Below are 13,257 nucleotides of genomic sequence, written 5' to 3' on the forward strand. Positions count from 1 at the left end.
TCAGGGGTCTTATCTTCCTCTTCCTCTTCTGTCCTCTAGATGAACTTCAGTCTTTTAAGCGTGCTGTCTTCTTACTTGTTGATTTCAGCAGTTTTAACAAGTCCTAGTCGGTTCTGTGGTCAGACTAGCCTTGCAGTTCCTGTTATCACTCCCTTTGTTCAGCAAGTAGCTTTTGACAAATACCAGTCCCTGATAAACTTAACCCTTAACAGACGTTACAGGCGCCAGCCTTGGTAAGTGAGTTTTAGAAAGAATAAACAAGAAACAATATCTAAGTGGTTAAACAAGAAACAATATCCAAATGGTTAAAAGCAGACAGTTATGTCTCTGTATCCCCAGAACTGGCCTACAGTGGGGAGCCGACGAGAGATGGCTCAGGGACACACCACGGCCGGCAGCAGTGTTTGCTGCATCCAAGCGTCCTCCTCCCATCCCCACAGAGCTGCTTGGCGCTGCTGGTATCTCCTATTTCCCCCAACTGGCTGCTTGCTTGGACCAGACGTTTTGGTTCAGCTGCATCTCCTGAAAGAAAGCAGAGGAGCAAGAAGCCAGAGGCAATGGGAGAGAAGCCCCCAGGGCGCAGAGTCCTTGGAGATAAAGGCCTTTGGGGAAGGTTTCTCACATCAGGACAGGCCAGGAAAACAGAGGAAACTATGCAGTGGGAAGACTCCAGCAGGCAACTTCTTGAAGGGGCTGAGCTCTGCCTGCTGGCCAGTTTTACTAGCTCTCCTGACAGCAGTAACAACAGCTCCCAAAGACAGGCTATTTACAGAGCATAGTCTCCTCTGAACAGATACAAGCATAACCTTGACACCTCGCCTCCCCCAAGCAGCCCCCTCCTGCCCCGCTCTTGCGAGAGGAGCAAGCTCTGGTCTGGGTGCAGGGCTGGAGGGAAGCCTCTGACACCGGCCAGGAGGTGAGGACCAGCTCCCACAGGGGCACACTGCCCCCACGGGCCCCAGCCCAGCACAGCCCCAATCCTGCGGCTGTGGTCCCCCAGGGCATGGCCAGGCTGCACTGTCTCCTTGTGCCACCCCACCTTGCGGGCAGCTGAGATGTCTCCAGGCACGCCCTGTGCATGGAGGGCTGTAGGGGCCCAGGCTCTTGGGGTGCTGGGACCCAGAGATTGGGCTGTGGGGTGTTCCCCGCTCTGGGAGCAGAACAGGCACCCTGGGGGACTCGCTTGGATGTGGCTGTCCCTATTGCTGCTCTTAAGAGGTCAGGCAGAAATCCCTCCAGAGGCCAGGACCAACCCCATCTGAATTGCAGCATCCTGCCCAATTGCGACAGGTTTCCCTGCCTTTCCAGATTCCCCTGGCCCCGCCACCCCAAGCCCCTAGGAGCAGAGATGGGTAAGGGCTTTCCAGCAAGGAAGGAGGGGTGAGAAGGCCAGTTTGCTCATCCTAGGGCTGAAGGTGCTGGGACACATGGGGCTGCTCCGCCCGTTGCACCCCAAGGCAAAGGGTGAGGGGCAGAGCACAGCTGGAGCCAGAGGAGCACAGCTGGAGCTGGGGCTGCCTGACTCATCAGGGGATGGAGGGAGGGAAGGCTGTGGGGAGTGATGTCCATGACTTTTTCTGGGAATGCTGTCTCAGACCCCAGCGAGAACTAGGGTCATGCCTCCCCACCCTTCTCTTCCCCTGCCTTGTTAGGTCTCCTGGTTGCCACCGTCACCCGTGCCAGGAAAGGCACTCTAGAAAATCTCCTAGATTGCTGGAGCCCTGCTCGATTGTCCTTCCAGCACATACCAGGGTGCTTCAGGTCCCCCATGAGGACTAGGGCCTGTGAACGTGAGGCTCCTTCCACTTGTTTGAAGAAGGCCTCCTCTACATCTTCCTCCTCAACAGGAGGTCTCTAGCAGGTAACTGCCAACACGGCACCCACGTTGCTCTGCCTGCTGATGCGGACCCATAAGCTGGCTCCTGTCCCACCCCAAGCAGAAGGCAAGTCCACCTCCTCGCCTTCCCAGACAGTCCTTCCTGAAGAGCCAGTGTCCCTCCACCACAGCCCTCCCGCTGTGCCATCTACCCACCACACCTCTGTGGTCCCAGTGTGGCCGCAGCCCTGTAATCACACACAGACTTCTGGCCCTGCTGATGCTTCTCCACGCTGTGTGCATGAGCGTGCGGGCACTTCAGGGAGGCACCAGCTGTGCTGGTTTCCAGGGAAGAGCGTTAGAGCCTCCTCTGTTGTGCTGCCTGTGTGTTGGGATGTGCAGGAGCGGGGCTGCACATGTTCACGCTGTGCTGTGTGTGGGGACTTTATTCCCTCCTGCCCCTACCAGCAGTTCTGGGATCACTCATAGGGTGTGTGTAATCCCTTTCGATGGATCCATCACCAGGCACAGATCAGTCAGTCCAGCTGGCAACAGCCCCAGAGCTCTTCATTTTGTAAAGGGGCCTCCCAGCCCCTCTGCTAACAGCCACTGCTACAGCTGCCGCTCCCAGCAACTTCCCCTCTGCTGCGGTTACCAGCATCTAGTGCTAGGGAGGAAGAAAGAGAAGTGTATGATCGTATGGACAGGGAGAAGGCAGAGAAATCCTACAGGCTTAGCTCAGGCCACCTGTGACGGGATCTGCTTGCGATGAAGCCTCAAGGTGTGTGTGAAGTGGGAGAGGAGCCTTGTGCCCAAGCCCATGAGAAGGTCCCAGGTGCCGCTGATCAGCCTGGGGCTGAGTCAGGTGGGGCCAACACCTTGGGTGTCCCATACAGGTGTCCCCCCTCAGGGCAAGGTGTCTTGGGGCAGGACTCTGCAAGGGAAGGACATGCTCTCTGGTTTGGAAAGGGTTTGGAGAGCCAGCCATCAGAGGGATCCCCCCGTCTTCAGCCAGGGCTTTTACGTCCCACATGGAAAGCCAATTCTGGGTGCCCAGGCAGTCCCCTTGGGTGTCAGGGAGGCCCAGCCCAAAGCCAGCCTCCAGAACCTGCTTCTGTCTCGCAAGGGGTGTCAGAGAAATGCCCTCTTTCCCCCAGGGCTGCTCTCAGTGGAGGGATGGGCCTTGCAGCCAGGGGAAGCACCATCCCTTTTTGGAGACGGTTACCAGGGGAGCTGCCTCTGCTGCTCTTGATGCTGCCTGTTGTTCTCAGTGATGTGCTTGAAGATGTTCCTCCATGCTTGACGTGGCTCCAGCCTTCTGAGGACCCGGACTGCTCATGGGGAAAGGTGGCTGCAACAACAGGGAAACATCATCCTTCAGCCTCTGCCGGAGACCCCTTCTGCCTCTCCCCTCGCCCGGCCCCTGCACCCACCCAGTCCCCTGTGTACCCACCCTTTCACCCTGTGGTGAGTTCTGGGCCTTGGCCGTGGCGGTAACCCAGGTCATGCCCGTGTTAGGAGACATCAGAGGGTGCCCTATGCAACCCCAGGACACAGGCACAGGGGTCCTGGACATCTCTGTGGGGTCACAATTGCCCCAAGCTGCCCCCAGAGCTGGCGCACACTTACTCAGGCTGGAGTCTCTCCAGCTGGGCTGCTGCTGCCATCTCCTCCGCTGGGAGAAGGTTTTCAGCCTTTCTCCACCTCTTGCTGACCTCCCTTCTCCTGGGCTGGGCTGGAGGGTGGGGAGTCCAAGTGCCTCCAGTGCCGAGTGCCTGACAAGGAGGAGATGCTCTGAGCAAACCAGAGGGCAAACACAGGTGCCGATTCCCAGACGACCTCTTGAAAGGAGCCTGCAGCTGGACCTGGGAGCTGGGACACTCAGCACCGCATGCCCAACATCACGGCTGACGGCTCCTTTTGCCTCTTGGATCCTGCTCCCAATCTCTCCCAGGGAAAAACCCCTGCCCTGCAACTGGGTGTCAGTCCTGCTACCACCCCCTGCAGACCTGCCACCCTGGCTGCCCTGACAGAGAGGGTCGCTGCTGCTCTCAGCAGTATCAATTGCTGCCCGTACCTGGGGCAGCTGTCGGTCCTCCCCTGCAGACCAGGCTTCCTACGCCACCCATTCTGCCTTTGCTTGCCCTCGCTGCTCTTGCCACCGGGTCTTCGCTTGCTCCCACTCTGCGGACAGCTGCCAGACCTCCACGAGGGGATGGAAATGCAGCAGCAAGCAGGATTAGTCTCAGCTCCTGGAGGGGCTTCCTTTGGGTCTGACCCACTTTGCTGCCCCTTGCCTCAGCCGGTCGGTCAGCTTTGCCCCTAACAGATCAGGGGCCGTGGAGTCACGCCAGGCTCTTCAACTCATGGCAAACACAGCTGAGTGACCAAAGACCTCCACTGTCAACGACCTAGGAAGGACTTGCACGTTTTTTCCAGAGCCCCTGGCCAGAATAAAGTGTTTCATGACAACCCAGGGGGCAATAACAGGCGGGAACGGTGTGCAGCACCTTCCTTTTCAGGAAGAAGGTCTGAAGGAGGTGAGAGACAGGTTCCAATGAACGCAAGCCACGGGATCCTTTCAGGGTGGCTCTCTGCACAAAGAGGCTTTTGCTGAGTCTCAAACAGCACGGTAGTCACAGCAAGGCACGTACCCGCAGCGCTCTCTTGCAGCCTTCAGACGATGGGAATGCAGCGCTGGGCCTGCCTGGACGAGCTGGCTCCTGCCTGCCTGCCTCCTTCGTCCTGAGGGATCTGCCTGCACATGGGGGGAGCACGCTGCAAAAGAAACAACAGGAGGAGTCAGCATGAGCGCGGGGCAGTTTTGTCTCCCATTTTCACCCGGTATCAAAGCTCCCCAGGCTGGCAGAAGAAGTGGGGCAGGTGGGGCCGTTTCCCATGGCAAGCTGGAGCCTTTCCTGAGCCTCGTCAGACGGATGGGAAAGGACTGCACCTCAGGTCTGGTGTAAGGGCATGCCAAGCGATGGAGGGTGCACCAACATCCTCCACCTTCCCCACTAAGGGGCCCACGATGGGGCAAACAAGCTCATAAAAAATGTGGGGCATGCGTCGGGGACCTTCCTGAGTCCCTACAGCCAGAGTGTCCAAAGGAGATGTCTTGCCTACATGGGCGCAAAGGTCCCTTTCCCCCTTCCCACAAGGGTCTCGCCTGGCAGAAGGCTTCTTCCCTGTGTCTTGCTGCCTGGTGCCCGGCCCCCGGTTTGGCAGCACAGCGAGGGAAAACTTCACCCACCTCTGCAGCAGCTTCTCAGGATGCCCCTCTGCACCTGGGAAAGGAGGAAGCTCTTCAGAGCAGCCCTGTGGGGCGTGTGTTTTAACCAGGCTGTGGTCACCCAGCGTGGGGCCGGGCCCCACTGGGAGAGCAGGGCCCCACCTGGACAGCAGGGCCCTGTTCCCGTACCTCTTTTTGATTGCTTCAGCCTGTTTCCCAGCAGGTTCCCTGCTGACCCAGGGACACCTGGAGGGAGCCCAGAGGGCAAAGAGAAAGTGACACCGTGCGCTGGTCCTTTGCTGCTGAGCTGGGCCAGACTCCTGGGACAGAGGGAGCTCCTGGCAAGTGGGCAGCGCTGCACAGAGACACCTCTGCCCACGAGCAGCCCCTCTGCAAAGCACAGCAGGGCTCAGGGCACTGCCTGCAGGCACAGAGGGGAGAGGAGCAAGGCAGAGAGAGGTTAAAGGCAATGCAGAGGACAAGGATACCGAGAGCTGACTGGGGGAAAAAAGTTGCAGCTACAGAACTAGCTGAAACTGGCAGATGCAAGCAGAATGAAGAAGAAAGTGACCAAGGAAACAATTCCAGGAGAAAGAGGTAACTTCAGAAGGCGGCCAGCCCAGCGACCAAGCAAACCAGTAAGAAATCAAGAGACCACTGACCAGAATTAAGTGATTGGACTCGGGGTGGTACGTTGGGGTACTTGGGGTGATGGGTGGTACGTTCCAGGAAATCTGCCCATAAGGGTATAATGGGGGTGCGTGATCTGCAGTAGGGGTCCCTCCTTGGAGCCACCCACCTCGAGCTGCTCTGCATGTCAGATAAATAAACCACTTACTAACTCAGGGGATTGGCGAGTCGTCTTCTGCGAGCAGAAACCTAGGGCCGAGCCCTGTTGAGGTGGCACCCACATAATTCCTACCATGGTCTAGGGGCTGGCTGCACAATTCCCAAAACAACAAGCCAGGGGCCTGCTCCTGCCCTATCACCTACTCAGGCACATGTGACATCACAAGAAGCTGCCGAAGCCAGCTGCATGCTCCTGCCCTAAGACCTACAGAGCCACCATTGACATCACAAGCACCTGCAAAAGCCAGCTGTTCAGTCATACCCAAACAGCTACTTAGACACCAGTGACATCACAAGCAGCCGTAGAAGCCAGGTCCTGCTCCTGCCCTATCACCTACTCAGCCACCTATGACATCGCAATCATCAGCACAAGGCAGGGGCCTGTTCTTGGCCTGTTGTCCACTCATACACCTATGACACCGCAATCATCAGCACAACGCAGGGGCCTGTTCCTGCCCTGTCAGCTACTCAGCCACCATTGACCTCACAGGCATCTGTACAAGCCAGGTGCCTGCTCCTGCTCTATGACTTACTCAGCCACCTATGATATCACAAGCACCTGCAGAAGCCAGGTGCATGCTCCTACCCCAATAGCTGCACAGCCTTCATTGACATCACAAGCACCTGCACCAGCCAGGTGTCTATTTATACCCAGACAGCTACTTAGCCATCAGTGACAACACAAGCAGCTCTACAAGACACATCCTGCTCCTGCCCTATCAACTACTCATGCACCTATGACATCACAAGCACCTACACAAGCCAGGTGCATACTCCTGCCCCATCACCTGCTTGGGTGCCACCTATGACATCGCAAGTAGCAGCACGTGCCGGGGTCGTGCTCCACGCCTATTGGCTACTCAGTCAACAGTGGCCCTCCAGGAACCTGAAGAAGTCAGGGGCATGCTTCTGTCCTACCACCTCATCCGCTATCACTTACATCACAAGCAGCTGCAGAAGCCAGGGGCATACTCCTGCCCTATTACCTACTCAGGCACATATGACATCATAAGCACCTGCACAAGCCAAGAAACAAGAAAGATCAGCCACAGACATGCAGAGAACTGGACAGCCACATACTTGGTGCCTACACAGTAGCAGTATCAAGGCCCTGCCGAGACACAAAAGATTAAATTAATGTGCCGTTTTTCTACACAGGAAGCAACTAAGGATCAACTCAATACAACCATCTGTGGTTACGTATTTTCACAAGAGGCACACGCTGCTTCAGCTTCTACCTTTCAGTCTCTTACCCATGAGAAAATGGAAGCATGTTCTATGGCAAGAGGAAACCCTTAATTGGAAAGTCAGTTCACGGCCTAATTTGCCTCTCTATGCACATATCTAGTGAATAACCCAGGAAACGTTTCAGAAGGCTCATTCACACTGCTCCTGTGCCTGCAGCACCCCTGGGCCTGGGCCTGGGCCCGGGCCCCACCTGCATCTCACCAGTTTCTCCTCAGGCCACTCAGCCTCTGCCCCCTCCAGCCCCGCCCCAGGCCAGCTGTGACTGACAGGCCACCTCCTGCTGCGCTGATTGGCTCAGCTGTGGCCAATGGCACTACTGTTGCTGGGCAGGCTGGAGCCAGCTGGCACCAGCTGGGCGGGCAGGGGCAGCCCAGGCCTCTCCTCCCAGAGCTGCCCTGCCCCCGCTGCCCTCCCACACTGCCACAGACCCTGGGGTGGATCCTGGTCATGGGGGGGTGATTTTGGGCAGCCATGGCCATGGGCAGGAGGAGCTGCCTGTGATTATCCTGTAGCTTTTTTGGGCTTTAATTCAGGCATCTTCAGAGGAATAAAGTCAAACGCCAGCAGCTTCTGTCCAGGCCCTCTCCTGGAGCAGACAGGCTGTCCAGGAAAGGGCCCTGTCAGGGCACAGGCCTCATCCTGCTGCGCTCGCCCAACCCACTCCGCCAGTCGCGGCAACTCACCCCCTGACCGCAGCTCGTTCCTCAGCCAGCCGGGATACTGGACCTGCGGAGAGATGGCCTTCAAGAAGGGCCATTGCCCCTGGAGCTGTTCTCTCAGCAGCTCAAGGTGTGTGCACAGCTCTGCCGTCCCTCTGTCCACTCATGGGGTCTGGGCCTGCTCAGGGAGAGAGGGAAGGGAAGGGGGTTGAGGGGAAGGGACATGACAGGAGGGGAGGAGAGGGGGCAGGAGAGGAGCTGCCGTGGGTTTGCTCTGGAACAGCAAGTCTTTCCCAAAATGTGGGTCTGTCTGTGCTGCCAGCCACAGCCCTGGGCAGGAGGAGCTGTGTGGTGGGAGCTGCTGGTGTCGGCCAGGCCGGCACCTGGCAGGAGGGAGGGCTCTGCCCTCGGTCACACCGCCCATGCTGAGCCCAGCCCCCAGGGCCTTCCTCAGGCCTCGCCTTCCCCCGGGGCTGAGGAGAAGAGACACCCTGTCCTGGCATGGCCCAGGGCATCCTCCTGTGGCCAGAAAAAAGGACGGAGTCCCGTCACTCTCCCTACACAGGCTGACCGCTGTCCTTCGTGTCTGTCCCCGGGGCTCCCCAGCACTGGCAGGCCCCGCAGGGCTTCAGGGCCAAGCAAACGCTGGGGTGCCAGGGGCTCCTGGGGCCCCGGGGCAGCTTTGGGCATCTCCGAAGCTGAGGCACGGCTGCCCTTTTGCTTCTGCAGATGCAGTTATTTGCTGCCCCTTCATGGTCAGAACTGTTTCTCCTCGTGGCACGTGGCTTGGACAGATGATACTTCCCTGTTAGTCGGGGAGAACTTCAGGGAAACGAAGACGTCATAACATGCACACAGGTCGGGGGACAGTGAAAAGGAGCCATGTCAAGGTTGTCCTCCTCTTTCACATCTGAACTCCGATAATTGGGTGCCTCCCAGCACCTGTCAGCTTTTTTTCCTCCAAGCTTCACAGCGTTTTGCCAGTGAAAGCGAGTTGGGCTGAGCTGGTCTTCGGGATAACTCAACTCCTTTCTTTTTTAATTGTGTGCCTACGCTTCTCTTTTTTCCCACCTTTTCTTTCTTCTCCACTCCCCCAAAGTTCCATGCTCTATTAAAGGTAATTTTTATTTGACTTCCTGCACAGATCGGAGAGTAGATACAGGATATAAGTATAGGCTGGTCTATACCTTCAGAGCCACAGGCTATAGACTACATAGGTATGGGCTACGGGTGGAGTTACTGTTTGATAATTATCATCTCTTTTCCATATTCTAAAATAGGCAAGCAATGGGGCAGCAGTGTAATCCTCCTACTGAGAAGTTGGGCTCAGTCTGGAATGATAGGAAGCCCACCCTAACTGATACAGTAGGAAGCGAGACAGAAAAGGAGAATGGTCAAGAGAGCCATTGAAGTAGCAGCTGAAAGCTGGTAACTCCTGCCTACAAGGTGGGAAAGTGTGGGCTGGAGAGGCAGAGGGCTCTGCTGCTAACGCTGGCAACGGGTAAGCAGCAGGTCCTCTTCAGAGGAGGTGACAGGCATCTGAGTCTTTCAAAAGGTCCTTCGCAATTGCTGTGAACTGGGGCCCTGCGACAGTGATGGCAAAGCCATCAGACTGCAACTCGGTTCAGTGTGTTTCGTTTTCGGTACCCATTTCATTGAGCTAGAATTATTTCTTTGCAATTAGGTGACGGGGATCTTCTTGCACTGATCTTCTCTTTCTGGAGCGCGTCCTGACATCCATTGTCATCCAGAGCTTTCCCCTCTGTTCCAAAGAGGAGCAATGGTCATGATGTGGAATGACTCCTGTAAGTAATGACTTCAGCACTAAGCTTGGATTTTCTGCATCGCTGAAGACAAACGGACATAGCAGGTGCTCCATCCCTGACTTTTAATGTGCTTAAAATCTAGAGGGAATAGGCAGGTGTTTCCTCCTCCGCATCCCCTTCCTCCTCTTCCTCCTGCCTCCTGTTGCCTCCTGCTGCCTCCTCCTCTTCCTTCTCCTCCTGTTGCCTCCTGTTGCCTCCTCCTCCTCTTGCTTCTCCTTGCCTCCTGTTCCTTCATATTGCCTCCTCCTCCTTCCATTTAAACCTGTTGCCTCCTTCTCCTGTTCCTGTTGCCTCCTGTTGCCATATGCTGCCTCCTCCTCCTCCTGTTACCTTCTTCTCCTGATTCCTTCTGTTGTCTTTCCCTTCTTTAGTTGCTTCATGTTTCTTCCTGTTGTGTTCTACTACTCCTCATGTTGCCTCCAGTTGATTCCTGTTTCTTCTTCCTCCTCCTCTTCCTCCTGTTGCTTCCTTTTGCCTCTTGTTGGCTATTCGTTCTCCTCGTCCTTTTACCTCCTGTTGCCTCTTCTGGCCTCTTTCTCCTCCTGCTGTTGCCTTCTTTTGCCTCTGGTTCCCTTCCCCTCTTCTTGCCTCCTGTTCCCTTCCCTTCTTTCTCCTCCTCCATTCATTTCCATTCATTCTTTCATTTCATTTCATTTCATTTCATTTCATTTCATTTCATTTCATTTCATCCTATCCTTCATTTTGTTTAATGTAATTCCATTTATTTTTTCCCTTTCATTTCATTGGGAATCAATCGTTCCTTTCAGCATTTCACTCATTGCATTTCATTTCCTTCTCTCATTGCCTTCTTTAATTATTTCATTTAATTCTTTCATTACATTTATTTACATTAGGTTAGATTTCATTACATTTAATTTCATTCCCTCATTCTTTCACTTCGTTCTTTGATAGCATTCTTTCATTCAATTTTGGATTGTATTATTTGGTCACCATTTCATTCTTAGGTTTCATTTAATTTCATTTTTTCTTTCTTTCATTTTGTTTCATGTCACTTTTTCATTCTTAGTTTTTGTTCCATTTCATTTCATTTCATTTCATTTCATTTCATTTCATTTCATTTCATTTCATTCTTTCATTTCATTTCTTCTTTTAATTTCTTTCATTTCATTCTTTTGTTTCATTCTTTCCTTTCATTTTTCTTTTCCTTCTGTTCATTCATTCCATTTTTCCATTTCCTTAATACTTTTCATTTCATTTCATTTCATTTCATTTTTAATTTCTTTTCATTATTTAATTTAAATTTAATTTATTTATTTCATTTCATTCTTTCATGTCATTTTTCATTGCATTCTTTCTCTTCATGTAATTTCATTTTGTCATTTCATGATTTCACTTTGTGTTTTCACTTCATGATTTCATCTCACTTCATGTCATTTCATTTCTTTTTATTCTTTCATTTCATTTGATTCCTTCATTTCATTTCATTTCATTTCATTTCATTTCATTTCATTTCATTTCATTTCACTTTTCATTTCCTCATTTCATCTCACTCATTAATTTAAATGTATTTCATTTCATTTCATCACATTCTTTTATTTTAATTTTGTCTAATTTTTCATTTCATTTTATTCTCTCACTTTCTTTTTTATTTCATTTAATTAATTTAATTCAATTCAGTGTAATTTCATTTCATTTCATAGTGTTACACTACATTTCATTTCATTCCTTCATTCTATGATAGCATTCTTTCATTTAATTTCCTTTTGGATGTTTCAGTTCAGTTCAGTTCAGTTCAGTTCAGTTTGTGATTTCATTCTTTCCTTTCATTTCTTTAGTTTCTTTCCTTCATGTTTTTTGTTCTTTAATTTCGTTTCCTTCTAGTCATACTTTCATTTTATCCTTTCATATCATTTAATTTTGCATTTCATTTCATTTCCTTCTTCAAGTCATACTGTCATTTTTTAATTATTTCAATCTTGCATGCCGTCCATATTTCATGTCATTATTTGGTTGCATTAGTTCATTCTCTTTATTTTACTTCATCATTTCATTATACTTACGAAATTAAAGGAAAAGTCTTGAAATTAAATTAAATTAATTGAATGGAGGAAACGTAGCATTACATGAAAGAGTAAAATTAAGTTTAAAAAAATGAAAGGATAGGAAAGAAGCAAATGCAAAATAAAACAAAGGAGTGAAACAAAAGAATGAAAAGAAAGAAATTAAATGAAGGAATGACATGAAATGCAAGAATGAAATGCAAAATTAAATGAAAGAATGAAATGAAATGCAATGTATTGCCATGCAATGCAATGCAATGAAATGAAACCTAAGAATGAAATAGTGACATGAAAAATTGAACTACTGACAAAACAATGCAATGAACGACTGAGAAAATGAAATAATGAAATAGAATAATAACATAATGAAACCATGAAATAATGTCAGAATGTAATGATATCATGAAATAATTAAATAACCCCCATTAACTAATGATACCATGAAATGAAGTATTTTCATTTCCATTCATTCTTTCATTTCATTTCAATTCAGTTCATTTCATCCTATCCTTCATTTTATTTAATGTAATTTCATTTATTTTTTTCCTTTTCGTTCCATTGGGATTCATTCTTTCCTTTCATCATTTCATCTCATTCCATTTCATTTCCTTCTCTCATTGCCTTCTTTAAACAAGCCTTTGAACAAATTAAACAGGAGATAGTCCGTGCAGTAGTGCTTGGGCCAGTCTGGACAGGACAAGATGTGAAAAACATGCTTTACGCCTCATCTGGGGATAACAGGCCCACCTGGAGCCCCTGGCAGAAAGCACCTGGAGAGACTCGAGGTCGACCTCTAGGGTTTTGGAGCCGGGGATATAGGGGATCTGAAGCCCGTTACACTCCAACTGAAAAAGAAATATTAGCAGCATATGAAGGAATTTGAGCTGCTTCAGAAGTAGTTGGTACTGAAGCACAGCTCCTTTTGGCCCCTCGATTGCCTGTGCTGGGCTGGATGTTCAAAGGGAAGGTCCCCTCTACGCATCACGCAACTGATGCTACATGGACTAAGTGGGTTGCACTGATAACGCAACGAGCTCGGATGGGAAACCCCGACCGCCTGGGAATCCTGGAAGTGATCATGGACTGGCCAGAAGGCCGAAACTTCGGACTGTCACCAGAGGAGGTGACTCGTGCTGAAGAGGCCCCTCTGTATAATGAATTACCAGAGACTGAGAAGCAATATGCCCTGTTTACAGATGGATCCTGTCGTATTGTGGGAAAACATCGAAGGTGGAAAGCTGCTGTGTGGAGTCCTACGCGACAAGTTGCAGAAACTGCTGAAGGACAAGGTGAATCAAGTCAGTTTGCAGAGGTGAAAGCCATTCAGCTAGCTTTAGATATTGCTGAACGAGGGAAATGGCCAGTACTTTATCTCTATACGGACTCATGGATGGTGGCAAATGCCCTGTGGGGGTGGCTACAGCAATGGAAGCAGAGCAACTGGCAGCGCAGAGGTAAGCCCATCTGGGCTGCTGAATTATGGCGAGATATTGCTGCTCGGGTAGAGAACCTGGTTGTAAAAGTACGTCATGTAGATGCTCACATACCCAAGAGTCGTGCCACTGAAGAACATCGAAACAATGAGCGGGTGGACCAAGCTGCTAGA

The 13,257-nt window shown here is 51.3% G+C and overlaps 1 long non-coding RNA gene across 1 annotated transcript; it reads right to left on the reverse strand.

The window, feature by feature from the left end:
• Positions 1–495: 495 nt before the first annotated feature.
• Positions 496–8,501, reverse strand: LOC132321905 (uncharacterized). The gene is made up of 6 exons (XR_009484962.1): positions 7,829–8,501; positions 4,471–4,594; positions 3,446–3,591; positions 3,042–3,167; positions 2,282–2,483; positions 496–522 (listed from the first exon to the last, which is right to left on the reverse strand). It is a non-coding gene; the product is annotated as an uncharacterized LOC132321905 (long non-coding RNA).
• Positions 8,502–13,257: the final 4,756 nt, after the last annotated feature.

Source organism: Gavia stellata, unplaced genomic scaffold, assembly GCF_030936135.1.
Source record: "Gavia stellata isolate bGavSte3 unplaced genomic scaffold, bGavSte3.hap2 HAP2_SCAFFOLD_94, whole genome shotgun sequence".
Lineage (NCBI taxonomy): Eukaryota > Metazoa > Chordata > Aves > Gaviiformes > Gaviidae > Gavia > Gavia stellata.